This window comes from Chelonoidis abingdonii, chromosome 24, assembly GCF_003597395.2.
Source record: "Chelonoidis abingdonii isolate Lonesome George chromosome 24, CheloAbing_2.0, whole genome shotgun sequence".
Classification (NCBI taxonomy): Eukaryota; Metazoa; Chordata; order Testudines; family Testudinidae; genus Chelonoidis; species Chelonoidis abingdonii.
Genome location: NC_133792.1, coordinates 10,533,026 through 10,559,992, shown reverse-complemented (window position 1 = coordinate 10,559,992; position 26,967 = coordinate 10,533,026). Strand labels below are relative to the sequence as shown.

General features: G+C 49.3%; 1 protein-coding gene across 1 annotated transcript in view; it reads left to right on the top strand.

The window, feature by feature from the left end:
- The first annotated feature begins 6 nt into the window (after positions 1–6).
- Positions 7–26,967, top strand: part of ASTN2 (astrotactin 2) — a 660,907-nt gene continuing 633,946 nt past the window's right edge. Inside the window, exon 1 of the mRNA XM_032797631.1 lies at positions 7–34. The gene's annotated coding sequence lies outside the window, so the exon portion shown is untranslated. The remainder of the gene's footprint in view (positions 35–26,967) is intronic.

Below are 26,967 nucleotides of genomic sequence, written 5' to 3'. Positions count from 1 at the left end.
CTGGACAACACGGAGCTGCCCTTCTTCACCCTGGGTGAGGCGGCGAGGGGCTCCTCGGAGCCGGGGGAGCTGCCCGGGCGAGGGGCACCTCGGACCCGGGGGGTCGCTGGGGACGGGGGAGCTGCCTGGGCGAGGGGCGCCTCGGATCCGGGGGGTCGCTGGGGAGGGGGGTGCTGCCCGGGCGAGGGGCGCCTCGGACCCGGGGGGTCGCTGGGGAGGGGGGTGCTGCCCGGGCGAGGGGCGCTGCACTGGGGGACCCGTCTGGGGCATGGGAGGCCAGGAGGGGACATAGGGGTCCGGGGGACCGGGCGGGGGGTTGCCTTCACCCTGGCACCGGCGGGGCGGGGACTGGGTCAGAAGGGCTAGGCGGGGAGCTGCAGCCTCCCTGGAGGCGGGCGCACGGAGCGGAGTTCATGGACTTCTCCCTGCTCCGTAGGGGTCCGGGAGCGGGGCTGAGCCAGCTGCTCTCGTCCCCCGGGATGGGGGGCAGTGGGGTGCAGGGGATCAGGGTGGGTACCCAGGCACACGCCCTGTCTGCCTCTGTTCCCTGCGGGGATGTAGCAGAGGTTGGATGGGGCCACCTCTGGCACCCACAGCGGGCTGAGCAAGGCGCCGGGAATCCTGGATCAAAGCGAGGGGCTCCGCTTTGCGGGAAGAGGGCAATTTCTGGGTGTGGGGAGGGGGCAACTGAGGCAGCGTCCTGCCCTTGGGTGGGGGAGCTGTGTTGTTGGCTGGCGAAGAACTTGCCCTCCTGTTTGGGATCAGCTCGGAGGACGTGGGGGAGATGATGGAGGGAAGGAGGCAGAGGAGGGCTGAGCTGATGGAGTGACTCTGGGGACAGCAGTGGGAGCGAGTCTGTGGGGCCTGATGGGCAGTGCTCTCAACCCCTAGGCAGGCTGGTGTTTGGAGGGGGAACGAAGTACCTGCCACTGCTCCAGGCCGGAGTGGAACTGATGGGCATGTGGAACCCTGAGGCGTTACTAATGCTGGGGCAGAAGCGGTGGGGGTTATGATACACAACCCCTCACAGCTAATTCCCTGGGTGTCCCTGTCTGTCCCCTCCCTTCACTGCTACTTTCCCTCCCATCTCCCTTAAAGTCCTGTGTCCTGGGGGGATGCGGTTTCGGGGGAAGACCAGCTGGCATTATCTCTCTTTGTGGTGGCTGAAATATTTATATTTCTATTCATTTTTGCTCAGGAGTGGAGAGCATTTGACTTGATACAGCTCTTGCACCTTTTTAGGTGTGTGCCTCTGGGCTTTTCGCATACGTGTATCTGTACCTGCTTTCCTTAGTTTAAAGACGTCCTCCTAGCTTTTCCTCCCCTTCAGTCCCTGTTGCAACAATGCACAATGGTTTCCGTCCGCTCCATCACAGAGGGGCTTTTACCCTCATCCTCTTGGGCAGGACTCCTCTGCCCTTGCAGATGTAAAATATAGGACATTCTTTATGTGGCAAGCTCTCGCCTCATCCCCGAGTTACCAACCAGTTTGATTTCAGAAATGTTCTTTGCAATGATCCTGCAGGAGCCACTTTAGTGTTGTCACGTTGCCGTGGTTTGATTTCCCTCCCTTGTAATTGATAGCTTCATTATCTTTTAGAGCTTTTTAATGTTTGCCTTTTTGTGCACATTTTTTTTTTCCAGAAGGGGGAAAAGAGCTGTAGCAGGGTCTCAAGGCTGCCTGCTGGCTTGTCAAATAACCGATTTGGAGCATATTGTCTCAGCCTGCAAAGCAGGATGGTACTACTCATACTTAACTGTCTTCTGCACTCCTGGGGAATGGCTGGCCCTGGAGAAGCTACCACTGAGTGTAGGGCAAAAGAGGAGATTTTATTTGTTTGCTTATAAATATTTTGGCTGAATGCTCTCTGATTACCCCTGCTCTGTGTGATGCTTTAGCTGTCAGGGTCTATTACAGCATGCCTGCCTGTTTCTCCACACTTTCCAAGATTTCCCGGGAGCGGGAAACAATTAAAATGGGTTATGAGAACATCTTTTCTGCGTGAAGCTAGTTGATCTCCTGCTTTAACATGGGATGTTCCTCTGTCTTGTCACTATTATCCTATTTTATATATTAGATCTGACTTGTTCTACTCCATAAAAGTGAACTGTCTGGAATTCTGTAGCTAAAGCATAATATCTGCTGTGGCAGATAACTGAAGGCTTTTGTTGATATCAGTACATCTCGTTTTTATCCACTAGCTTTCTCCTTCTCTGGGATCTAAGCCGTCCGTAATTTGAGTACCTGCTTGGCTTTGTCTGATGCTGATGAAGATGCTGCTTCATGCACCTCTGGTTTGACTTTGAGTGGGTTGTCTTCTATGCATTTAGTGTCTCAAGCTATTATAGCCTATGTGCATGCTAACCTGGTACGTAGCTGGGTGTTTAGCCGCAGACTGTTGTTTACAAGTGACTGTTTATTCAGTGAATGTGATATGCCACAGAAGTGAAATAACTAACTGCATCTCATGGTCTTTTAACCCCCTGGGAGGCTCCTCTAATAGAAAATGCTTGTAATAAATACTTGGGTGCCTCTTAAACTGAGCTTGTCAGAGCCTTGCTCTGCAATCTGCTTGTCTTCCTAGGAGTCTTAAGTCAATCACAAACAACAACAACAAAAATCCCAGAACTTAATAAAAAAAAATGTACTTCAGGTAACAAATCTCAGACTTGAAGAACAGCCCCTGATGGGCTGGGCTGGCTTTACCATACAGGAGATTGGGGCTGGGGGAAGGTGACAGGAATCTTTGATTCACCAAGTTGAGGTTTCAGGGCAAAATGCAGTTGCTGCAGGGATCAGGAGTGGATTCTCCTTAGCCCCACATTACACACCTAGCTAAATGCCTCAGAGGAAGGCAAAAGCACCTGCCTGTAGCCTTAAGTGTTGGTTCCTGCCCTACGAAGGACACTAGATCTGACAGAGCAGCAGTCTCATCCGGTATGGCAAATCCCATTGCAGTGGGTGACTTGGTGGAGGGACCTAGTATGCCTAAGAATTCCTCTACCTTTCAGCAAGCCTGTGTCTTGACCAGGGCTCACAATTAACCCAACTCTCTCTCAGTGCTGGCTCCTGTTACAATTTCTTTTCTGTGCTAGACCCCTCAAGGTTTGCCCCAAAGCAGCGGATATTGACCTTGCTGCAGAGTACAAATGGGAACTTCCCCACCTGGGATGGCTTTGCCACAATTCTAAACATAATCAGTACCTTGCTTCTGCAGAAGGCAACCCCCCCCTTCCTCCCCGCCCCCCTGTGCTTCCTTTCCCAAGGTCTGTCTCATGAATTGCTGTGGATGCTTCCATACTGCAGTTTTTTCTGTCTCCAGGAGTGGCAAGAGGTCCTTTTGTATTTAACTCTTTCCTGGACAGTCACTGTAAACAAATTTTGCTGGATTGCTTTTTGGGCACAATGAATAGTGAGGTTGTTACAATAGAAGTCTTGCAGGCCTTTGTGTACAAGCGATAGTTATGGACCCAGCTGTTTCTGGCTTGACGTGACCCCAGAGGTGTCGGGGGTCTGTGTGTGTTTGTGTGTGGTGGAGGGTGGCGAGACAGGAACGGAGTTACCAATAAAACTCTGTGGTAAACTCCCTCAGGTGTGGTCCCTGTAGATTTTTCCTCTGCTGCTTCCTGTTCTAAACTGTTCAGCAGTGCCCTGCAGTCTAAATAGCGTCTATATTTTCTGTGCAGCTTGCCAGACTCATCAGGATCCTCTGGGATGAAAGGTTCTGTACAAATGTAGGAAAAGAGGTAGGCCAGTAGTTCTGATCTTCTTGGGTGGTGAGGGAAATTGCCTTAAACGCTTAGTCCCCTCCTCGCTGCAGTAGTGTTTGCTGTTGGACATCAAGGACTTATTGACTGGGTTTACGGTAGCAATCTGTATGTAGACTTGTCTCTGAGGGCAAGTTTTCTTTTGAGTTCCGATTTTACAGGTTCCTAGTTCATTCTTTCTGTGAGCAGCAGAATGCTTTTCATCTGCAGATGGCTCCAGATGTGTCCTTACCTCTTTTCTGAGGCGCTTATCCCAAATCATCTACCTGAGTAGCTTCCCAGAGGAATTTAGCTCAAAGCAGCATAAAACAGAGCTGATGGCGGTGTTGATAGCAAGAACTTTGAAGGAAAGGTGGTTAAGAACAAAACAACAAAGAGCTAACTTATGGGAATGGTCTCTTCATCTATCAATGGTAACATCTTTCTGGAGATGAATCAGTAACTTGTGGCAGCTTCTGTCAGGCACCACTGTAGAATCTTGATACGTATCCCTTTTTTCTTGTCTCCGTGATTATTTCCTTTCCTGTGAATGTCCACAGCTGAAGTGCCCCTTCTTGAAGCCTAATTGGGTTACACACCCTCCCTGCCTGCTTCTTAGTGCCTCGAAACTCTCCGAAGGCCACAACCGACTTATTTGGTGGGGAAGCAATTCTGCATGAGTGGAGAAAAGAGCTTGACTTCACTAGGAGGCATTGGCTACAATATAGGTGTCTTTTGATTAAAAATTTCTGCTGGTGGGAGCTGGAGTGTAGATAAGACTCCCACGTCTGTTAGCATTCGTCATGCAGTGCCATCTGGATTTGCTCAAAGCAAGGCTGGGAGATGCATTGCTAAAGTCTGGTGGCTGTGGGAACCTTCTCCGTAGTAGTTGTAACTGTAACAGTGGGAATCCTGCTAATAAACAAACCAACCAAACTCAAGCAGAGTTGTGGGCTAAAAAGGCTGGAGAATCTGAATCCATGGAGATGCGGGGAGATACTCTACAAAAAGGACATGGGGTGATCTGCATCAGAAAGAAGCTTCTTCCCCTGTGGTCATGATTTAAGACATTTTAATTGCACCTTTCCCAGTTTGTGTAAATGTTAAAAAGTTGTGACAGCACGTCTACAGATGGCATGCCAGAGGAGTGTTTTAGCCCGCTAGGGGGTGTTGGTGTCTGGAGATACATACTCTCTAAGCTCCAAGGCTGTGCAGAGTTCTTCTGCAAGAGATTTATCTCTATATATTTGTTTGAAACTAGCTGTGGGACTGGCCGTGTTGCCTTTGGATCAGAGAACCCAAAAAAGGGTTTGCTAACTTGACTCCTCCTCTGATCGCCCCAGGGGATGTCCAGCTAAAACACTGGCCTAGCCTGGCTTTCTTACTCCCATGAGAGTTAATCACTTGCGTGCCCATACACGTCATTGCATTTCCCTCTGACTCTAGCACCAATGCTCAGCATGTTTCATAAGCCTTTTCTCTGTCTTAACTTACAGTCTGCCTTCCCGCCCCTGAAAAAAAAGCCCCATGATGTGAACCCCAGGGTTGCAGAGCACAAAGCACTCAAAAGGCATGCAATGGCAAGTTTAGCTTTTTCCCTTGGCCCTATGCATTATGCACTGATAGATAACACACCATCACTCCTGATTTTCTGTGACCCTGGGATACACCTGCTACACCTTGCAGTATTTTTTTCATTCTTCTGTTGTTTTCATTGGCCTTATGGTCCAGCATCTTCATTGAATTAGACTCTCTCTGATGAAGCCTCTTCTCTCTGGGGTGTGTATCGTGATTTAGTCACCAGCCATGCACTGTACAGCATCTATTCACCAGGCAGCACAGCCCGCTTTAAGTGCAGTTCAGAGAATGAGGCAGCTAGCTACCAAGCTAAACTAGATGGCCTATATATATCCTAGCAAATTTTCACCATTGATCTGTTACTTACACTGTAGTATCTTAAGTAAGAACAATTTCCTGTGTACTTCTTGTAAATGACTTTAATGTGTTCTGTTTGACTGGCATATGCAGCATTACAAGATGCTGTGTATCTATGGGTGTCAGAAAAAAGTGTGTTTCTGCATATGCATTAGGATAATCGTTAATAACACCCCCACCTGCAAGGGGCATGAGCTAAAGTGGTGTGTGCAACTTTGCTTTCACATCCCGATTTTTGTGTTTGATCCTTAGCTATGCAATCCTAACATCCTCTTAGTGTCATTTTTAATGCATTTTCCTAGATTCTTTATTCCTGTTTTCGATACACTTTGACTTTCTACTGCAGCCATCTGGGTGCTTGAGCTGTCTTTAAAAGAAAAAAACCCCATACAGAATCTTTTTAATAGGAAGAATGTTTTTCTCCTTTCAGAATATTTGAACTGACGGCTCAGATCTCTTTAAAAAGAAACAAAAAGCGGCTTTTTGTTTCAAGCTGCAATTTTTCCAAGCTTGCTCCTTGCCCAAAAGTGGGATTTTTGGAAAGTGGAGGGAGTGAAAAGAGAGTAACAATGGAAATACCTATGCATTTGCTGCTGCTGCTTTAACAATACAATACAACCTGCTTATAGCAGCCCCCTTTTAGTCAGTGGGACTTTTTATTGAAAAGCAGAATCTGATCTTCTAGTGAAACCACGGTGTTGAACAGAATTACACTCTGAGTATTTCCTTGTCACCTGAGTTGCATTTGGCACTCTGGTGCTCTGAACCAAATGTACACCGCAAATGGCATGGTTCCCAATACTTGGGTTCCACTGCGTAGTGAGAAGTAACTTGACTTCAATTAGTTGAAAGCATCTTCCTTTTCTATTGCACTGACCCTTTGTGTTGGGCTGGGAGAAGTCTGCAGTGCCCTGAGCAAGGCATTGGCTGGCATAACACTCTTCCATTGGGTGTATCCTTGTCTCCTGCTGGCTGTATCCAAAATAGCCCAGTCAGGTAAAGAGTAGCCACTTCTAGACTCACTCAACAGCCTTGCCTCCGGCAGAATCGGAACCAGGCCCTGCCATGCAAAAGCACTGATGAGAATCCAGTGAAAGCAAGACTGCTTTGGAGGAGTCCCTGGAGAGAGAACCAAGGGGATGTCACCTGATTCAGAGAACCAAGGAGCTTTCCCTCTTGAGGGACGCCTGTTTGTGTGGAACAGCCGCTATTAGAATGTATCCATTGGGCCAGGCAGAAATCCCTTATGGGGTGTGGTGTTTACTAGGCATGGCTGTACAAAGATGAAAGGGAATATGGAGCAAACTTTGTGTCTGGTTGCTCCCACCTGGCTTTCATTTCCATGGTATTACACAGAGCAGAGGCTACAGAACAGATCGGAGGGTGATAAAGGAAAGATATTGAAATAGACCGTGGGTTGTCACCTGTTTTAAGTTAATGACTCATAGTTAAGATTACGATTTAATCGGGGGTATTTTTAGTAAAAGTCATGGACAGGTCACAGGCAAGAAACAAAAAATCATGGCCCATGACCTGTCCATGACTTCTACTAAAAATACTCATGTTTGAATCTTGGGGAGGAAATGGGGGAGCCCGTGGCACCGTGGTGTGTGTGTGAGAGCCTACTGCCGGGGGGAGGGAAGCCCCAGGGCTGTCAGCAGAAGTCATAGAGGTTGCAGGAAGTCATGGAATCCGTGACAAACACGGAGCCCTTCTCATGGTCAATTGCCTTGACACCGAAGCAGTTTGCAAGCCGAGGTAACTGATGTGAATGTAATGGTTCAGAGAGAGTGGGAGGGCTCCTGAGACATGGCCTCTGTTAAGAACAATCTCATGGGTCTAAGTGCAGTAGATGCAACTCTCTTTAAGGAGGCTTTGTACAGCCAATACAGAAGGCTTGTGGGGTATCTCAACACCAGGGCCGGGAAGCAGGTGTGACTGGTACCACTGTTCATCCACGCAGCTTACTGAGAGAAACTACCTTAAGGAGGAGGTGGTTCATGGCCTGAATGCCTGTCAGGGCTGGCAGCGGATCTGAACAGGTCTTGTGGGAAAAGGCAGTGTCTGTTCTGTCTAATTCATTCCTACTGTTCTAAACCAAGCAGCTGGCTAACATGGGCAGCATTGCGCAACTGTATAATGGGCTAGGCGGCAGGGAAACCTGCGTTTTATTGCTAGCTCTGCTGATGATTTGCTGTGTGACTTGGGAATGTCACTTAACTTCTCTGTGCCTCACTCCTATTCTGTGTAAAGAGCCACAGATGCTCTCAGAAAGGTACTGACACCCCAAGCACCAAGTCGGGAAATATGCTTGAATCTCTAGCTTTTACTCCGCTTCAGAACTCCCTATACACAGATATTTGTTTCCTGCTTCTCTTGAAGAGGTAAAAGGATGGGGAATGATTTAAGCTTACTACTTCTGAGCAGTCTCATGAATTGTGTTTAGACCTTGGCCACACAGTGTCCCGATCACACACCTCTGCTGCCTGGCTAGTGTGCCCCATCCCCAGCTGCCCTGAAGTGATGTGTGCTGCTGTCTGATGCTGAGACATAAGGATGCAGGGAGGGGGAGTAGATCCCTTATGCATCCCTTTCTTAAAGCAGTGTCTGATGCAGTTCATCCCTTCCCAGGGGGCTTGGTCATCCATAAATACCTTTTTAAATAAGGTTTGCTGGGAGAGGGGAGGAACTTGGTTCAAACTACCTCTGGCATCTGAACACAAGAATCACTGCTTTCCACGAGTACCCATGTTGACCAGCTAGTGGCAACAGAAGATTAACTATAGAGAGAGCAGCCCTTGCTTTCCAGCTGAATTGCCAGACAACAAGTAGGAATCACTAGAGGAGGCCTGCAGTTGTGGGCAGAGCTGGTTTAACCCTCGTTTCCCCACTTTCTGTTCCTCTGCCTACTCCCTTTTGGAATGGGGAGGGGGCAGAAGTTGGGGTCAGTCACCTGGCCTAGATACCTTGGCACCCGGGATCTGCCTTTCCCAGGGCCATGGCACGGTGCAGAATGCACATCTTTGCAATGTTGGGTTGGGAACTTCAATTCTCCTTTGTGTGTGTGATTTTTAGGGTGGGAGGGGAGACATAAGAGACCCAGGTGTGTGGGCCCCCCAAAATATCCATTCCTTAAAGCAGTTACTGACACTGTCTGACTATTTATTTTATTTGCAATACCATAGTGTGGAGGAATTGTAGTTAGAGCCCAGGACCCCGTTGTGTTAGCTGCTGTACATCTGCTTGACCGATGTAGATGAGACCAAATTGATACAGACCTTGGCTGCTTCTGAGTGTGATGTTAACATGCGTCACTGCCTGACTCCTAAAGCCCAAATGGACCCGTCATCTTTCTTGGTGTGTGAAGTGATCCCTGGGTCATTGGCTTGGCACCAGCGTTCTCTGAGGCAGGTGGAGAAGGTATTTCCCTGCCGCAGGTGGTTGGGGAGGGATTGTTCTTATATCACGTTACATACAGACCTAGCCCCAGCATTTTCAGATGGTTTGAAAAACCTGCCCATGATCATCAAGTCAGAGGCCTGACCAAGGTGCCTGGTGAAGGGAGCAGTGAGGCTGAGAGCTCAGACTAAATGAAGTCCTATCAAGGAGGCAAGGGCCAGGTTTCTTGGCTGCATGGAGATGTGGCCTTCAGAGGAGAAGTGCCCCAGATTCATTTCTGATCCTGGTAAGTGTAACTTTGCATAGATCTCCTGTAAGGTGAGAAGGAAGTGGTGTACCAGGGTGGGAGGATGGCGGAAACCTACAGGGCCTGCTGCCTGCAGTGCATCGTATCTGCCCTTCTGCTGTACTGGAATAAAACACAAATTGTACAGCCAGCTGCACTGATGAGCTGCAGTTCGGAGGAGGAGAGCACCCAATGGTGCTCCATGCAGAGTGGCACTGGGGAAAGTGGGTGAGACGCCCTGGACCGGCTGTGAATGCAGGAGCAAGGTGAGTTCTCATTCACAGAAGTGAGAGTGTGAAGCGGCCTGGAGATCTCAAGCCATGCTCAGTTGGTACTAAGGACATAAGCAAATGTTCAAGCTGCAGAGTAAATCCATCTCTCTTGCCTGGCTCTGAAGCTCCAGAGACCTCATGGCTTTTGTTTCCATTATTAAGTATTGTGTATTTATCATTTTTACAGTGCCCAAGAAGTCTTTTTCCAGGGCTCATAAAAAGCCATGATCCCTGCCATAAAGTGCTTACAGTTTAACTGCGGTGGTGATGAGGGAAGGTAACACAGAAGGGAGGAGATGGAATGAGACAGTTGCCCAGAGGTCAGGGCACTGGACTGGCAAGTCCGGAGGGCTGGTTTCTGTTTCCACTGACTTGCTGGCAACATACTTCATCCCCTCTGTGGCTGTTTCTCCTCCCATCACTTGTCTGTATTGCAGGGACTTCCTATCCAGTGCCAGCACAATGGGGCCCTGATTGCGGTTGGGGCTACTGAGTAAGGGATGGGCAAGGGTGAATTACAGCAAAACAATCCTTGTGCTGCCGAGTAGTATCTGAAGAATTAACTGTGCCTTCCCGAAGGGCTCGGTGTCACTTGTGAGACCTCTGGTTGGTTCCTGTCTTCTCACCCATCCCAAGGTCCGCAGCCTGGGCTGGAGCACTGAAGGGCAGAGGCTGCTGCAGTCATGACTCAGCTGTGGGAGGAGGGAGTCAGCTGTGGGGAGGAGGCTGGAATTCTGCTCCGCACCCACCATGGAAGGGAAACTGAAGCCTTGTTTTAGCATCTCCTGTGTGCTATCCAGCTCTCCCTTTAGTCTTCTTCCCTCCCACCCCAAGTGAACACAGCATCCCAGGTGCCCAGCAAATTCTTCCTCCTCCCCAGCTTCTGCCATCTCAGTTGTCTCTTTCCCAGGCTGTCTACCTGTTCTCGGCTGCTTCCTAGTCCCCTGGATTATCGCCTGCCACGATCTATGTTCTCAACATTAAAATATGGGATCGAGTGACAGAAAGTAGTTGCTGGCAGCGGCGTGGGCGCTTTGCCTCTAACCAGCTGGTCCGTAAGATCAGCTACATGATTCAGTGCTCCTGAGTCAATAGCCTGCTGCAATAGCAAACACCCAGCTTGTGTGGGTGGCAGGAAATGAGCATTGGCCTGCTAAAGAGAGGGTTGTGAGTTGAATCCTTGAGGGGGCCATTTAGGGATCTGGGACAAAAATCTATTCTATGAAATCTAGGCGCTGGGGGGTGGCTGGGCTGGACAAGGCCTGAGCAAGGTGGATCTGCCTCCTGATATTGTGGAGCTGCTCTCGCTGAGTTTGGGAGCCTGTCGCAATTACTGACCTGCCCCTTGGGGTGAGAGAGGAGCCGGGGGAGAGCTGAGGACATGCCGGTGACCTCATTATCCAGGCAGGATTCACCCCTTGTGCTCGCTCTGCTCTGCATTCCTGCCTCGCGACAGGTCCGTTTTCCACTGAACCAGGAATTCCCAGAGGGGCTGAACCCAGTGCAAGATGGCAGTCGATTGCCCCCACTTAGTCCTCAGTAATAAAGCTGCCTCTTCTGCTGTCGGTCAGCCCTGTGGCTGAGGGGGCTATAAATCCTGACCTAGTCTTGCCGGGGTCATGGCAGCCGCTTGTGCAGTGTTTTCAATACAGTGGCTGTCGGATTAAAACCAGTGGTGCTGAGGAATGTAGGGAGAACCAGATCTGTCCTTCCTGTTTGTCCTGCCCCCACCTCCTGCCATCGTGCTGCGCTCTCATCCTAAACACGTCCCGAGAGCAGCTGTGTGAAAGGAGGGGGGGAACATCTAACCTAAATTAAAGAGACTCGTTGATTTCTCCCTCCGGTCCGGTGACCTGCCCAGGAGAGTCTGCCAGGGCATCAGAACCCTGCTTCTGAGTGTTGGTTCTGGGCCTCCCCTGTCCCATGGTCCATCCCCCTGCCTGGGAAAACTGGGAGCAGAGGGAACCCAGCAGGGGGGGCCCAGGGAGGGCAATCTCGGCTGAACTGCGGGTGGGTGTTGTTGTTCTCCTCCAGCTAATGTAATAGTGTGTGTTCTTTTCTTCAGCCCCTGCTGTGCTGTGGACAACAGCAATCTCTCTAGGCCTGGGTACTTCCATGGCTCCTTTCTAGGGATTTAAAAATAGAAACAATGAACAATCTCCTCTTTCTTCCTTCGCAGCTGGCAGGGCAGAGCTTGATTGGTTTGTAGGGTCTGGGCATGGAGGGTGGAGCCGAAGAGACGAGTTGGGTGTTCGTTTCTGGACACCTGAGACCCATACTCATTCTGAATCTCTTGTGGCAGGGAGTCCCACAGGCTGGGTCCAGCTCCTGGGAAAGATCACTGCCTTGCATTCCCAAGCCTCTTCCGTTGGTTGATTCCCTGCACCCCACCCCACAGTGGCAGGTTTTGCTCAAGGAGGGAGAGGTGCTATTTTGGACCTGTCCAAACTGGACTTTGCCCTGGCTCCTTGTTCAGTAGAGTGGAGTGTACCTGGGTGGTAGTCAGCAGACGGGTTCGCTGTGTTTGTACCAGATGGAGCTTTCTCAGGGCATGGCTTCATTGGGACCCTGTTCACAGCATGGCTTCGTTCCTAGATCGTAGGCCTGAAAGAAACCAGGGTCAGTTCTGTGCCTGATGAGACGGGGCGCGGACAGTTGCTTTATGTGGCATTGGAATTCCAAAGGAGCTAGGTCTGCAGACAGAACTGGAGGGTAGATGCCGTTGATAATGGGGGATGCTCCACAGGAGGTGTGCCCCCCTCTCTCTCTCTACCAGCATGGCCTCTGTGTGGCTAAAGGTGAACCTGGACCAGGGCTGGTTTGGGGAGATGAGGCTGCTTACGTTGCGGGTAAAGGAGATGAACGGGGGCATCTGCTTAGTGTTGGCACTTAAGCTCTCCCAGCAGCCTTGGGTAGGGATGGAATAATGCAGGGAAGCTGTCTGAGCCTTGAGAGGCTGCAGTGAGGGCTTTGGCACTGGAGGGGCAGCTGCCCATAAGGACCCTGTGGCTTAGCCTGGGAGGAAAGACATGAATCAGGTCGAGTTTCCATTCATCCTTGTAGCATTCCAGGGGTGGGGCAGGCATATTTGGTGATCAAGCCTATGGAATGCTGCTGAGATGTCCCACGGGAGACGCATGAATGATACATCCCTTGTCTAAACAGGCAGGTCCTTGCGAGCCCCTAAAAGACAGGGAGCTGTTGTTGCTCAACCTGACTTGTTCGCATCAGGGTTCTTACCTTTTCAATATCCTGTGGAGCCAAGGGAAGGCCTTGGGGGCGCATTTGTCACCCAAAGAGCCCTAGGCTTCTGATGCTCTGTGTTCTAGCAATAAAACGGGGCTCGGCACTGCATACTGTAACAAAGCCCCTGCATGTAATATATTCTGAGAATATTGCACCTTTCATCTTGAAGGATCCTAAGGTGCTTTCCAAGCCGCAGAGTGTTACAGCCTGCCTCACTAGAGAATGCTGTTAGTGAGGGCAGCAGATGGTCTCTGCACCGACCCCCTCCTCCCCACCACTCCCTTGTAACTTCTTAAAGAATTCTCCTCTCGGACTGGCAATGCCGCGGGCTCACTCTGGACCCAAACATGAGTTTTTGGAGGAAAATACGTGCATCCATTTGAGTTACGAAAGGATGGGAAGGGGGAACTATTCTTCCAGGACTGTGACAGTGGGTAGAAATTACTTTCATGCACAGCTCCAACAGCTTTGGAGCTTGGCAGAAATAGCACTCGCGGAGGAGGCGTGCGTCCTCCGCAGCCTGGAGAAATCGACGCTCAAGTTTGCGTACTTGGGGGCGGGGGCGAAGTCACTTCTGGGCAATAGACATGGTAAGAGTCCAGCTGACAGGCAGGGGTTGGCGGCTGAGACTGTTTTCATGAGGGAGGCTGTAAATGTCTTGCTGAAACCTACACAGTGCCAGTCCTTTGCTGCTCACCTTCCCCTTGAAGTGAACTCTCAGAAACAATTGCGGGTCTGACTCTTTTGTGGAGTCTCCTTCAATTTTTGCAACATTTGGAAACAGATACACTGCTGCCCTTAGTTTTCTGAAAGGCTGGATTTTAGGGGAAAAAAGTCTCTAACCTGAGGGAGGGATGGAAGGAAAGGAATGCATTTGCTCCTTGCCTTCTCTGCTAAAAATACTTACATCTTACCTTGTGCTTTTCATCTGTAAATCTCAAAGCAATTTATAGGGCGTCAATTGTCCCCGTTTTCCAGGTGGGAAAAGTGAGGCACCGAGACGTATAGGGACTTGCCCAAGGTCCCATCTTCGGAATGTCAGATATAGAGTCTAACTGGGATCATTTAAGTACTAAAACCTATTTCAATAAAACAAGGGCACTAAATGCAAAAAGCAGCATTATGGGTGCACAGGTAGTTGGGAAATGCATTTTGTGTTTAACTTTTTGGGGGGGGGGTGTACACTATGGTACGCAAGAGGCAGTTTTTGTTTAACAGTTTGTCTGTAGGATACATTTCCTCATCCTGTGTAGCTTGTTAACTGTTTGCCATAAATGGTTAAATCACAAACAGTCCTAACTGGTTCCCATGAAATGTGTCCCAGTGCACGAAATCTGTCAACTGTGCGACAGGGCTAGGTAAAGGTTTCTGCAGCACGAGCGCTGCCTTTCCTGAGGGCTATGTTTCAGCTTGGCACCACTGTGGTAATGAATAAGGTAATGAGCAAGCCAGGGGGTTATTTTGTATTTGCTACAATTTCTAAATTCAGGAATGGATGGGCAGCAGCTGTGCCTGACAGGAAATGGAATATCCTAACCCTGGACACTATGGGATGAGTTTCTGTGAAGCAGAATCTACTTATATATATTGAAATTTGCTAATTGGCCCCAGCACTGTAGCTAATGCTTCTTTCCTGAAGATCCTCATGCAGTGAACAACTGCATGCAATCAGGAAGCCTTGTCTTACCTCACCTTTTGCAGCATGCTGCCTGCTAGCAGCAGGCTGGGTTATTGGCTCCATGCCAACCAGGGCCAGCTCTAGCTATTTCGTCGCCCCAAGCACGGCGGCACGCCGCGGGGAGCGCTCTGCTGCTCGCCGATCCTGCGGCTCCGGTGGACCTCCCGCAGGCGTGCCTGCGGATGCTCCACCGGAGCCGCGGGACCAGCGGACCCTCCGCAGGGACGCCTGCGGGAAGTCCACTGGAGCCGCCTGCCGCCCTCCTGGCAACTGGCAGAGCGCCCCCCGCGGCGTGCTGCCCCAAGCACGCGCTTGGCGTGCTGGAGCCTGGAGCCGGCCCTGATGATGACAAACAATAGCATGACCCACCTACTGATTTACCAACACTACAGCTCAGAGCTTCCTGTGTCCTTTAATCAGGCCATAAACTTGCTTCGCTTGGGAGATCTGGCAAAGACAGCCTGCGTCAATTTGCCTGCTATGGAGTATCAGGACGGTGTTCCCCATGTTGAAAAGATTGGGGCTGGAGAAAAGTGGCTTTCCCTTCATTCTGATCCTGCATTGAAGCCCCCAAACTGTCTGATGCTCTGCATTTACTTGTAGCGACTGATGTAAAATTTCAACATCCAGAACTCCCTTGGGGTTAGGGAGTTGAGGGAGCAAAGCTCTTTTAATGTTTCTTTAAACACCTCTCTTGCTGTTCTGAGTTGAGGGATCTATTATCAGTGAACCCACTGGGGAAGTAAGCTCATCAACCATTGTACCATTAGATAAGTAGGGCCTGTGGTGTGGCCAACTCCAGGCATCCAAAAATCATGAGTCAATTTCCTTAAAATGAGATTTTAAAAAGCAATACATTTTGGGTTTCTTTGGTTTTTGAATTTCTCCGGGGTCACATTTTTCAGATTTCCCCCCCCCACAACTATAAAGACTAGAAACACACATCTTTTTCTTTTTTTCAAATCACATGACTCCAGGAGCTGGGAATCAGAGAAAACCATCCACTCCATTAGACTACTCCACACTAATGATATTAGTTCCAGCGCTGCTGCACTTTTCTAATCTTCGCTTCCAAAGCGCCAGGCAGGCCAAATGATTGTCCTGTCTGCATTGCTGTCTTTCTGCTGCTTCAAGGGGGCAGCGCTGGACCGATCAGGACAGTGCATTATCACAGGGAGTGCCAGCCAGAAAGGAGGTCCGGGACTCTGGCTGCATGGGCTGATGTCGGGTGGCTTGGGGTGTTTCTAAAGCAGTGAGGATCCTGCAGTGGACAGACGTGCAAGGTTCACTGCTGGGTGTTTGTCCTACTTTCTTCTCTGCTTAACCTCTGAACTATCCTTTACTGCCGTATATTCAGGGGAGAAGCAGCTTCCATTTTGATGCAGTTGCCCTTTCTTTGACCTCACCTTTGCTAACAAAAATACATAGCAACATGTATGGTTTAAAAACCCCCAGACACTCTGCTGCACACACTGCTCCCCTTGGAGATCGGACGAGAGAACAAACCTGTGAGATGTGTAGTCAAATTGCATGACTGGAGGGCACTTAGATACTAGGGTGGTACGATGACTGTGGTATAAGAACCTACGCAGAACAGCAGAACTGGGGAAGGGAAGGGATTTTTTCTGTTCAAAGGCTTGGTGAACTGAATGGGTGTCAGCCATAAGTACTTCTCTAAGGGCTTGTCTATGCTATAGGACAGTGGTCCCCAACGTGGTGCCCGTGGGCGCCATAGCGCCCGCTGGGGCATTTATGTGCGCTCGCCTAGTGCCCAGAAGGGGACCTGCTGGGGATGGAGAACTCAGGCTGCAGGCGTGGTGTTCTCTGTTCCCAGCAGGTGCGGGGCCTGCCTAGTGCTCAGCAGAGAAGAGAAGTTACGGCCCCGTGCCTGCCGGGAACAGAGAACTCTGGGGCTGCAGGCATTGGTGTTCTCAGTCCCCGGCAGGTGCAGGGCCCATCTAGTGCCCAGCAGAGAAGAGAATCTGGGGCCCCGTGCCTGCTGGGGACAGAGTACTCCAGGGCTGCAGGCACCGGTGTTGTCTGTCCTCGCGGCTTTTCTCCAGCTTCTCTCTTCTCTCTGGATTCCTATATTATGTAATATTAAATATTTTTTTTTGTATTATTTAATGTACAAATACAAAATAAGCCTTGAAAAATTGTTAGCGCCTGCCACGCTCTTCTGTAAACATGAATGTGCTACTGGTCACAAAAAGGTTGGGGACCACTGCTATGGGACTTTGTCCTAGAGTTAGCTATGACCAGCTAAGTGTTTAAGCACCACCTGTCTTGTCCATGCTAAGGAGGGAGGGATAGCTCAGTGGTTTGAGTACTGGCCTGCTAAACCCAGGGTTGTGAGTTCAATCCTTGAGGGGACCACTTAGGGATCTGGGGCAAAAAAAAGTTAGGGATTGGTCCTGCTTTGAGCAGGGGGCTGGACTAGATGACCTCCTGAGGTTCCTTCCAGCCCCAATATTCTATGATTCTAGTGTGTTAACATGTTCTAACACTATGCATTTTACCAGTATAGACAAGCCCCTAGTGTGGACTATGCCTGAGGGAATAGAGTCATGAGGGCCTGAGAACCCTGAGGTAGGGAAGAATTTTCCTTAAGAAGGGAAGAGGTCAGAGGGATGAACAAAAGCTCTGAAGAGGGGCCTGATACACTTCAGTCCTTGCTTCCTCTTGTGCTTGTCGCACAAGCTGTCTTCACCACCACTGTTCAGTAGGTCAGAGGGAGAGGAGGCATGGGATGAGGGAAAAACCCAGGAGGTGGCTGGTGGACCAGGACAGGCTAGCACAGCCCTGGTTTCTTTTGCTCCTCTCCTTTAACCTAAAAACTGTCATCTCCTCCAGCTTCATTACACCTCCTGCTGCTTCCAACCTTGCTGCTGTTTGCTTTCAATTAAGGGAGGAGAGTTTGAAAGCTTGCAAATGAAAACAAATTTTTCACAGCTGTTTAGCAGGCATCTGCATAATGGATTATCCAAGCAGCACAGGCTCAGTTGAAGGGAGACGCAAAGCAGACTGCAACTGGCTTCCAGAGGAGTGGCCCTAAGGATGCCATAGCATCTATCTGCTCCTCAGCTGTTTGCATCCTTTTCAGACGTCTACTGTTCACTCTGGCTTTGCTCTCCACTGTTCCATCTGCGTGGCACAAATGCAATCAGACATGTCGGAGGTGAGGCCTCAGGATCGCTCAGAGGAAGGATGGCCTTGTGGTTGAGAAGCTGGACTGGGGCATGGGTGTTCTGGGTTCAATTTCTGTCTGTCGGAGCCATTGTGTCCTACCTGGGGCAAATCATGTAGTGCCTGCTCCTCATCCCAAAGAGAACTGAATGAAACCTTTTCTATGAAATCATTATTTTGCTGAAAAATCCGTTTTGGGAGATGGCGGCGGGGAACCCAGAAACTATTGGTCAAATTGATTCAAAATGGTGTTTTGATTTCAAATGTGGCCAGTTTAAATCCCCTTGCAAAGGTGAAAACACCTGAAACGTGCAAACTGAAACCAAATAAAACAAAACCAAAATAACCTTGAGTTGACTAGAACATTTTGATCAAATTTGAAACAATTTTTTCCAGTTTTCTGATTTGACAATTTTTTTTAAAAGAAAATTGTCTAGGTTTGAATCGAACTAGAATTTTTTTCATCTTTTATTTTGGGTTGTCCCCTCAACTGCAAAACCCATTATTTGCCTAGCTCTAATCCCAACACATCCAGTCTGCTTGCCATCTGCTTTCCTCTTTAGACTGGAAACTTTTGGGGCAGGGCAGAGGCTCTTTCTGTCTATGTACCTCACCACACACAACGCTGCTGCTGGAACACAAATTGTGTAGAATGGATTTCTCACACTTAGATGCAGCAAGAGGCTGAATGTTTACCATGTCTTTTCCATTTGCTCTCCAAACTCTGTGCAGCATCTGATCTGCTGTTGTGGGGAATGATGAATTCCTTAGCTGGCTGCAGTCCCTCTTCTCTGAATCCCTTTTATTTCGCCAGCTTCCAAATGGATTACACAAGAACAGCCATACTAGATTGGACCAAAGGTCCATCTAGCCCAGTATCCTGTCTACCAACAGTGGCCAGTGCTAGATGCCCCAGAGGGAATGAACAGAACAGGTAATCAAGTGATCCATCCCCTGTCACCCATTCCCAGTTTCTGTCAAACAGAGGCTAGGAACGCCATCCTTGCCCATCCTGGCTAACATCCCTGCCTATCCTTTGTGAACTTACCTAGTTCTTTTTGGAACCCTGTTATAGTGATGGCCTTCACAACATCCTCTGGCAAAGAGTTTCACAGGTTGACTGTGCATGGTGTGAAGAAATACTTCCTTTTGTTTGTTTTTAAACCTGCTGCCTATTAATTCACTGGGTGACCCCTAGTTCTTGTATTTATGAGAAGGCATAAATAACACTTTCTCCACACCAGTCATGATTTTATAGACCTCCATCATTGGGCTGTGCTGACTTGTATCTCTCCCCCCCTCCCTGCCCACATCCTATTAAGTTCTGGTTTTCTTTGGACTTTATTAGATGCCCAGACAGCTTTGAGTTTGCACCCTGTAATTAAAAATAAATCTATTTCTATCTCTGAGGGGGCTGTGGAGATGTGAGTGACAAGGCCATGAGCGCCTGACGGCAGCAGACGAACTGTCAGGCAGTTCCTGCTAGAGAAAAGATGCCTCCCCCAGCCCTACCTTTGTCTCCCTGCAACGTCTAGATTCCAAGTTTAGTTAAGAGTGCTTTCTCTATTTCAGGTGCTGAGCATATGCTTTACCATGCCAGACTGACAAGCCCCTGAGGGGATGGGAGCGTGGCGGGAGTGTGATGGAGACACTGAGATGATGATTTGATTTGTGGGGTTTTCTCTCTCTCTGCAATTTATGCTGCTCTTTCTCTTGCTGCTGTCCACCTTTTAAAAACAGAGCTATACACTGGCACTGCTGTCACCTCAGAATAGCAGCAGAGTAGACTTCTCCGCTCAGCGTCCTGTCCATGGGCAATGTGAATCTTCATGACCTCGCCTTCTCCAGTAGAGAACACCTCCTGGTGACCCAGTCCTGAGACCTCATACTGCGCTGCTCAGGTCCTACCCTATAACACTGCCAGATGTTAAGTCTGGCACCAGTGTAATTGGTATGGCAGAATGAGACACTGTCTCATGCGTTACTTTGTCCTACTTAGTGGACTTCGTGGCCTAGTGCTTTTCAAAGATGGGCTCTTCTCCCTTCCCCTACTTCTCAGTTCCACAAGCTGGAGCAGCAGGGGAGGCCTTTTTTTGTGAAAAGCGCCTTGAGGAAAAGATGTGTCTAACCATCATGTGCAGACCAACACCAACTTGGAATGGGTGTTTCTGTGCACTTCCTCTTGGTTGTGCAAGGCAGCATCCTCAGCTGTCTTGTTTCTTCAGTGGATCTCTGAATTCTCCACTATGGTGCCCAATTTCTTCGTAAGCTAGGAAAGACTCAGGGGTGCGGATGACACCCAGCTGGGAGGGGCTGCTAGCTCTTTGGAGGACAGAATTAGAATTCAAAATTATCTTGATATATTGGAAAATTGGTCTGAAATCAGCAAGATGAAATTGAGTAAAGACAAGTGCAAAGAACTGCGTTTAGGGAGGAAAAGTCAAATGCACAACTACAAAATGGGGAATAACTGGCTAAGTGGTAGTGCTGCTGAGAAGAATCAAGAGGCTGTTATGGATCACAAACTGGATCATGTGAGCATTTTGATGCAGTTGTGCAAAGGGCTCATGTCACTTTGACACTCCAGTTAACACATGCCATAGGAAAGACATGGGAGGTAATTGTCCTGTTCAACTTGGTACTGTTGAGGCCTCAGCTGGAGGACTGTGTCCGATTTTGGGAGGAGTTGGGGAAGGGAGCCTTAAAGCTATGCAGCCACCATCCCCTAGTGGCTCCCCAGCTGCCACACTTTAAAAAGATGTGGACAAATTGAAGAGAATCCAGAGGACAGCAACAGAAATGATAGGTTTAGAGAACTTGATCTATAAGGAAAGGTTAGAAAAATAGGCGTGTTTAGTCTTGAGAAAAGAAGAGTGAGAGGGTGGGGCCCTGCATTAGTCTTCAGATATGCTGAGTTATAAAGATCTGCTATTCTCCATGTCCACTGAAGGTAGGACAAGAAGTAACCTGCGTAGTTTGAAGCAAGAGAGATTTAGGTTAGATATTAGGAAAAAAATTTAAACTATTGGGGTAGTTAGCTCTGGAACAGGCTTTCAACTCAGTTTGTGGGAACCCCGTCATCAGAGGTTTTTAGGAACAGGTTAGACACATACCTGTCAGGGATGGTTTAGATGTACTTGGTCCTGCCTCAGCGCAGGGGGGTTGGGCTAGCTGGTGTCTGAAGATCCCTTCCAGTCCTATATTTCAATGATTTTTATGCTGAGCATGTATCGAGTTCTAGAGCCAGCCACTCTCTCCTTATCTGCCCCACAGTCTAGGGAGTGTTCTGTAGTGGTTAGAGCTGTGATTGAGTCATTCTTGGATTCTGTTCCTGGAGCTGCTACTTGACCTTGGGAAGCTCCTTGTGCCTCTGTTACCCCTGGTATAAAACAAGGATAAGATCTACTTATCTTCACCAGGGCACGGAGAGGCTTAATGTTTGTGCTACACAGCATTTAAAGGAGCCTGTATACCAAGGAGCGGCAGAGAAGTGCTAGCCAAGTGTCTGCCCTCATTGGTGTGATGTTGGGACCCTTTCATTGCCTTGTGATAGAAGGGTAGGGTGACCAGACAGCAAGTGTGAAAAATCAGGACAGAGGATGGCGGGTAATAGGCATCCATGTAAGAGAGAGCCCCAAATATCAGGATTGTCCCTATAAAATTGGGACATCTGGTCACTCTGTAGAAGGGGCTGTGAAGGGAAGGGAATGGTGCTGGGGGAAGGGAATGGTGCTAAACCCAGGGCAAGGCTCTTACAGGACCCGCGGGGGTTAAATGGCCTGTATAAACCAGGACTCGCTGCTTCCTAAGGACTGAGACGGCTGCTGCTCCCCACTCTCCTGCCTAACAACCTGGTCTCCCTTTGTGTGCCACTCTCCGGGCAAGAGGAGACACGGTGTTGCTACAGAGTTATAATTGCTCCAACACGCAGCCCCATTAGGTGACATTTTCTTGCCTTAGTGCCGTACAAATTGTCTGCATTTTTTTAACCTTTTTTTCCCCCATCTTCTCTTCCTGATCTTTGCTAGAGCAATGACTTCTCTAATTAGGCAGCTGAGTAAGTAACCTTAGCAACTCCACATTGGCAGTAGGAACCCATCTCCAACTGTCCTTGGAGTCAGCATGTTTGGCATTAAATGGCCTCTCTCAAAAGGGCCAGGAGAATGCCTGATGCTTGTGCTAAGGGCCTCTGCCCCTGACACTGAGGTTAATGTAGCTTGCAGCATCGCGTCACTGAGCGGCGAGAGCCGGCAGACAGAGACAAGTGCACTGAGTCTCTGCTTGTTTCCTTCTCGCCTGGCGCGCTGGAGTGACTGGATCTCTGATGCCTGGGCAGCTGCTATAGCTTTGGGAAAGGCAGGGCCCGAGCGCTGTGAAGGGAGCGGGTGCAGAAGGGAGGAGTGGGGTCACCGAGCCTGCTTTGTGTAAATGCTCCTCTGCTCTGTGTTGAGCCACAGAAGCTCTGCTGAGCCATTGCAGGGTGACTCCTGGAGAGTGGCCACTCCCAGAGCCTCTAGGAACTGGATACGCAGAGACCTTCCCTAGCATCGCACCCTTCTATGGAGCCCGGGGTAGGATTCTTCCCTGTCCTACATTCTCCACTGCACTGTCCGGTTGAGTCCGGTTTCAGTCGGCGGGGCTCCCGCTTCTTCCCTTACATTTTGCAGCATAGCAGCTCTCACTGCAACTTGGATTTCTCCCATTTCTTTCTGTACTCTCCACCCCTCCCCTAGCTTCTGCAAAGCAAGCCAGGAACCTTGTGTCTTCCTCTTGCTCTGTACCCTTTGCTCTGGGGCATCTTTGTGCTCTGTCTCTTTCCTCCTACCCTGACTCCCCATCCTCATTCATACCATTGTCTCAGGGGCACAAACCTGTGGCTGGAAGCCAGCATGTTGACGCCTCTCCCAACACACCCCTGGAAGTGCTGGAGGAGGACTGTTAAAATCCTGCCTCAGAGGGGGTCTCTCCCTTGGAATGCTGCTAAATCACCCCTGCCAGAGAGAACATACCCCCTAGGTCTCCTTAAATACAGCTGGAGGCAACACTTTTCCTCTTTTAGCATGTCCAGGTTGTATAAAATTGCAGGAATTTAAAATGTGTTCCAGGGAAGGACATAGATTATGTCCCAGTCCCCTGCCCTTCAGTCTGGGAGCATGTGGGAGAGGTCTTGTGGGATCCCCTTAAAGCAGGGGTGGGCAAACCTTTTGGCCCAAGGGCCATATCTGGGTATGGAAATTGTATGGTGGGCCAGGAATGCCCATGAAATTGGGAGTTGGGGTACGGGAGGGAGTGAGGGCTCTGGCTGGGGGAGCGGGCTTTGGGGTAGGGCCAGAAATTAGAAGTTCAGGATGTGGGAGAGGGTTGGGGTGCAGGGGGGGTTGATGGCTTCAGCTGTGGGTGTGGGCTGTGGGATGGGGCTGGGGATGAGGCTTTGGGGTTGTGGGGGGATGCTCCAGGCTGGGACCAAGGGGTTTGGAGGGCGGGAGGGGGATCAGGGTTGGAGCGTGGGAGGGGGTCAGGGATGCAGGTTCTGGGTGGTGCTTACCGCAAGCAGTTCCCAGAAGCAGTGGCATGTCCCCCTTCTGGCTCCTACACAGAAGCACGGCCAGGTGGCTCTGCATGCTGCCCTGTCCGCAGGTGCCATCCCTGCAGCTTCCATTGGCCATGGTTCCTGGCCAATGGGAGCTGCGGGGGCAGTGTGTGGAGCCCTCACGCTACCCCTACGCATAGGAGCCAGAGGGGAGCATGCCGCTGTTTCCAGGAGCCACACGTGGAGCCATGGCACTCGTATAGTGGGGCAAGTTCCTGACCGCACTCCCCGGCTGGAGCGCTGGGGTGGGACAAGCCCCAGACCCTGCTCCCCAGTGGGAGCTCAAGGACTGGATTAAAATGTCTGAGGGGCCAGATGCAGCCCCGGGGCTGTAGTTTGCCCACCCCTGCCTTAAAGTATCAATGGCACATCCCTACCCGCTCTTGAGATGCTGCTTGCCAGAGGGACATGAAGCCCACATGCATCATGGTCATCTCCTCTGCTTAGAGCCAGCCCATGCCATGGGACATTGCTCTAAATGCACCCCATCCCCATGGGCTCACGCCTGTTCTGAGGGGCTCTGCCACTCTAAAGAGTGCTCTGAAGTGATTCTTTAACAGCAGCTAGGGTTGAGCCAGAGTTAAAATGAGCCGAGGCCTCTGAAGGGAGATAAGCTGAGACGTAAACTGTGATTTTCTGCCCTGTGAACCCTGTGCATGGATTTCATCTTTTAATGGAAGTGCAGTAAATAAAAGCTATTTTCACAATAAGCTGAGCAACAGGTCATAAGTATCTGAGCTGCTGAAATTGATAGAAGTGAGCTAAGCGTAACAAATCTCCCAAAATTGCACCAGACTCCACTTGTATCTTCTCCCTTCCTGCATCTCTCCAATTACAGCAAATGGCAATTATTTCTGAGCCAGAGCTTTCTCCGAATAAAACCTCAGACAGAGCATTTCCAGCCTCTCTTTCCTTCTCTTGAAATAGATTTGTACTGGAGGAAAAACCCAGTGGGGAGACATCCCATTTGAAGGGGCTTCCCTGGCTGCGCCTGAGGAGGGGGAGATGCCAGACTTACGCAGAAGCACAGATTTAAGCAGCCGTACCGTGTCTGGTCTTACCTGAAAAGGCGCCACTGAAGGGGAATCCAAAGCATCTTCCCTTTGTCCAGTTATGCTAGTGCCTTTCTCCATGGCAGAGAGTGACTGGCTGGGAGGTGCTAGGATTCTGCCGCGTCCTGGCCTGATCCAGTCTGAGCACCGCTCTCCCAGAGTACCATTGGCATGTTCCTGACAGCAGCAGTTTGTGTTGCCATTAAGTCAGGTGTGATGTGCTTTTGAGTCTTTTCACTCCCACCCTGTGCTGTAGGGTGCTGTGTACTAACACACCTCTCCTGTTGTAACACAAACCTGGCTCTCAACATCTTGGATTTATTTTAATTACTTGAGCTTAAAACATAAAATTGTCTATTTCCCCAATCAAAGTAACCCAGCCTCGCCTTGCATTATGACTGTTCGAGTGCAGACCACCAAGGCAACTAAAGCCTCAGGGCAGGTGTTCGATGTCACTATCCAGCTACCAAATGCCAAAGCATGGCTGATGTCAAAGGATGGCACTGCCAGATTGTCAGTGGTCTATGTATGAAACAGTCCCTGGCCCCAAGGACTGAATTGGCCCATGGAGACATACGGAAACTTTCCTCTCAGCCTCAAAGATGATTCCTTTGAAGGAATGAGGTGTATTGATTGGTCCAGGCGTGTGTGTGTGTGTGGTTGTGTAATATGCTGTCCCAGTTCTTTGTTACGTATGTCTAGAGCTCGACCGAAGGAAGTTAGATGCCTAGCTCTCAATGCGTTGCAATTAGGGTTAGGCCCTTGGCTTCCGTATTTGACAATCCAACCTTCATGCACTGTGGTGAAAAGCACTCTAGAAATACCTAATTCCATTGGGCAGTGAATGCCCTTAGGTTTCTTTTCAAAATCTGAGCCCCTGAAACCTTCTTTGCAGAAATAGAGGGTTTGAGTCTGGAGGGCTGTCAGCCTCGCATCTTCCAACACTAAATTAGCAGGAAAATAATCCAAGATCCAAGAGTGTTGATTGTGCTCTCCTTAAGTTGGCAAAAGGAAGTTTTGCTCTGCAGAGCATTGCATTTATGTAAGTGGTGAAAGTATACGTGGGATGTTTTGCAGCCTTTTCAGTTGCCCCTGGGCAGCAAGTCTCTGCAGGGCTGCCATAGAGCAGGTGAGGCAAGAAATCACTAACTCGGACTGATCAGTGTTCCTCAATGATGCATCCTCTCATGTCATGGGAGAACCAGATATGATTGATTCACTCTGTGTTTGTTTCGCATAATAAGTTGTTTTTTTTTCCTCTTAGTCTTGGGAATTACATTTTTTTTCTTGGAGTATTGTTAATGAAAAGCACTGAACCAACTTTCCTTAAATTGAATTTGCTTGCATGAGCCGTCAGGCCAAGAAAAAAGTGTATGTCAAATATTTGTCCAGAGGCAGCCAGGATTGCATTCTAAATAGGCTGAAAAATTAGGCTATACACTCACAGATCCAATGCTAATGTGCCCCAAATACCTTGTCCTTCCCCTCCAGCAAAGAGAATACACACTTTGAATCAGCATGTTAGTGCTGTTTTCCTTAGTCCTCCTGGGTTTGAAGCATCTATGGGAACCGCTGCTGGAAACAGTGATTCTTCTTTAAAGTCTTAGTACACTGTATGCTATCATACGGGGGCTGAGATGGAGTGGTAGGTGATCTTCAGGTGGCTTCATAGACTTGCTGTTAATGTTCAGAAAAGCTCGTATCAGTCCTGATCATTGAATCTTCTCTTGAGGACTTGGATGAGCATGCATGTCCCTGCAGAGCTCTCCCCATCTGATTCAGTGCAGGGAGTTTGTTATATGATGTTCCTAATATCCAGAGTCCAGTTGTATCCCTCTGTCTGAAGCCTGGCCACAGTGTTAAATGCACATCTCCTTGGAGGCAGATTGTCTGGGGGTGCCGGTGACACTGGGCGAGAAGGGAAAAGTATAGGCCAGGGGTAGGAAACCTACGGCATGCTGGCCACAGGCGGCACGTGAGCTGATTTTCAGTGGCCTTCACACTGCCCATATCCTGGCCACCGGTCCAGGGAGCTCTGCATTTTAATTTAATTTTAAATGAAGCTTCTTAAACATTTAAAAAACCTTATTTACTTTACATACAACAATAGTTTAGTTATATATGATACACTTATAGAAAGAGACTTTCTAAAAACATTGTATTACTGGCACGCGAAACCTTAAATTTAGAGTGAATAAATTAAGACTCGGCACAGCGCTTCTGAAAGGTTGCCAAGCCCTGGTATAGGCTTTGGACGTGCCAGGAGAGGTTGTACAACAAAGTATCTAGAGGTCACCAGGAAATGAAGGGTTAGAGTGAGCTGACCAAAGAGGTCCCTTCCAGTAGCGTGTGCTGCACTGTATCACTCTTGTTGTGAAGTGATGCTATTGAAGGTCTGACCACGCTAACAGCAGCATGTGTGGGCCGATAAGGGCTTCCGTTCCATCTTCACCTTATAGGTGCCCTTAGAACAAATGTCTGATTGCTGTGGTTGGCTGTGTGTGGTTTGTGTGAAAGTATGTCTTAAAAGAAACAGTCTAGCTTGTGTTATCCTCAGACTGTGCTCCTGCTGGGAG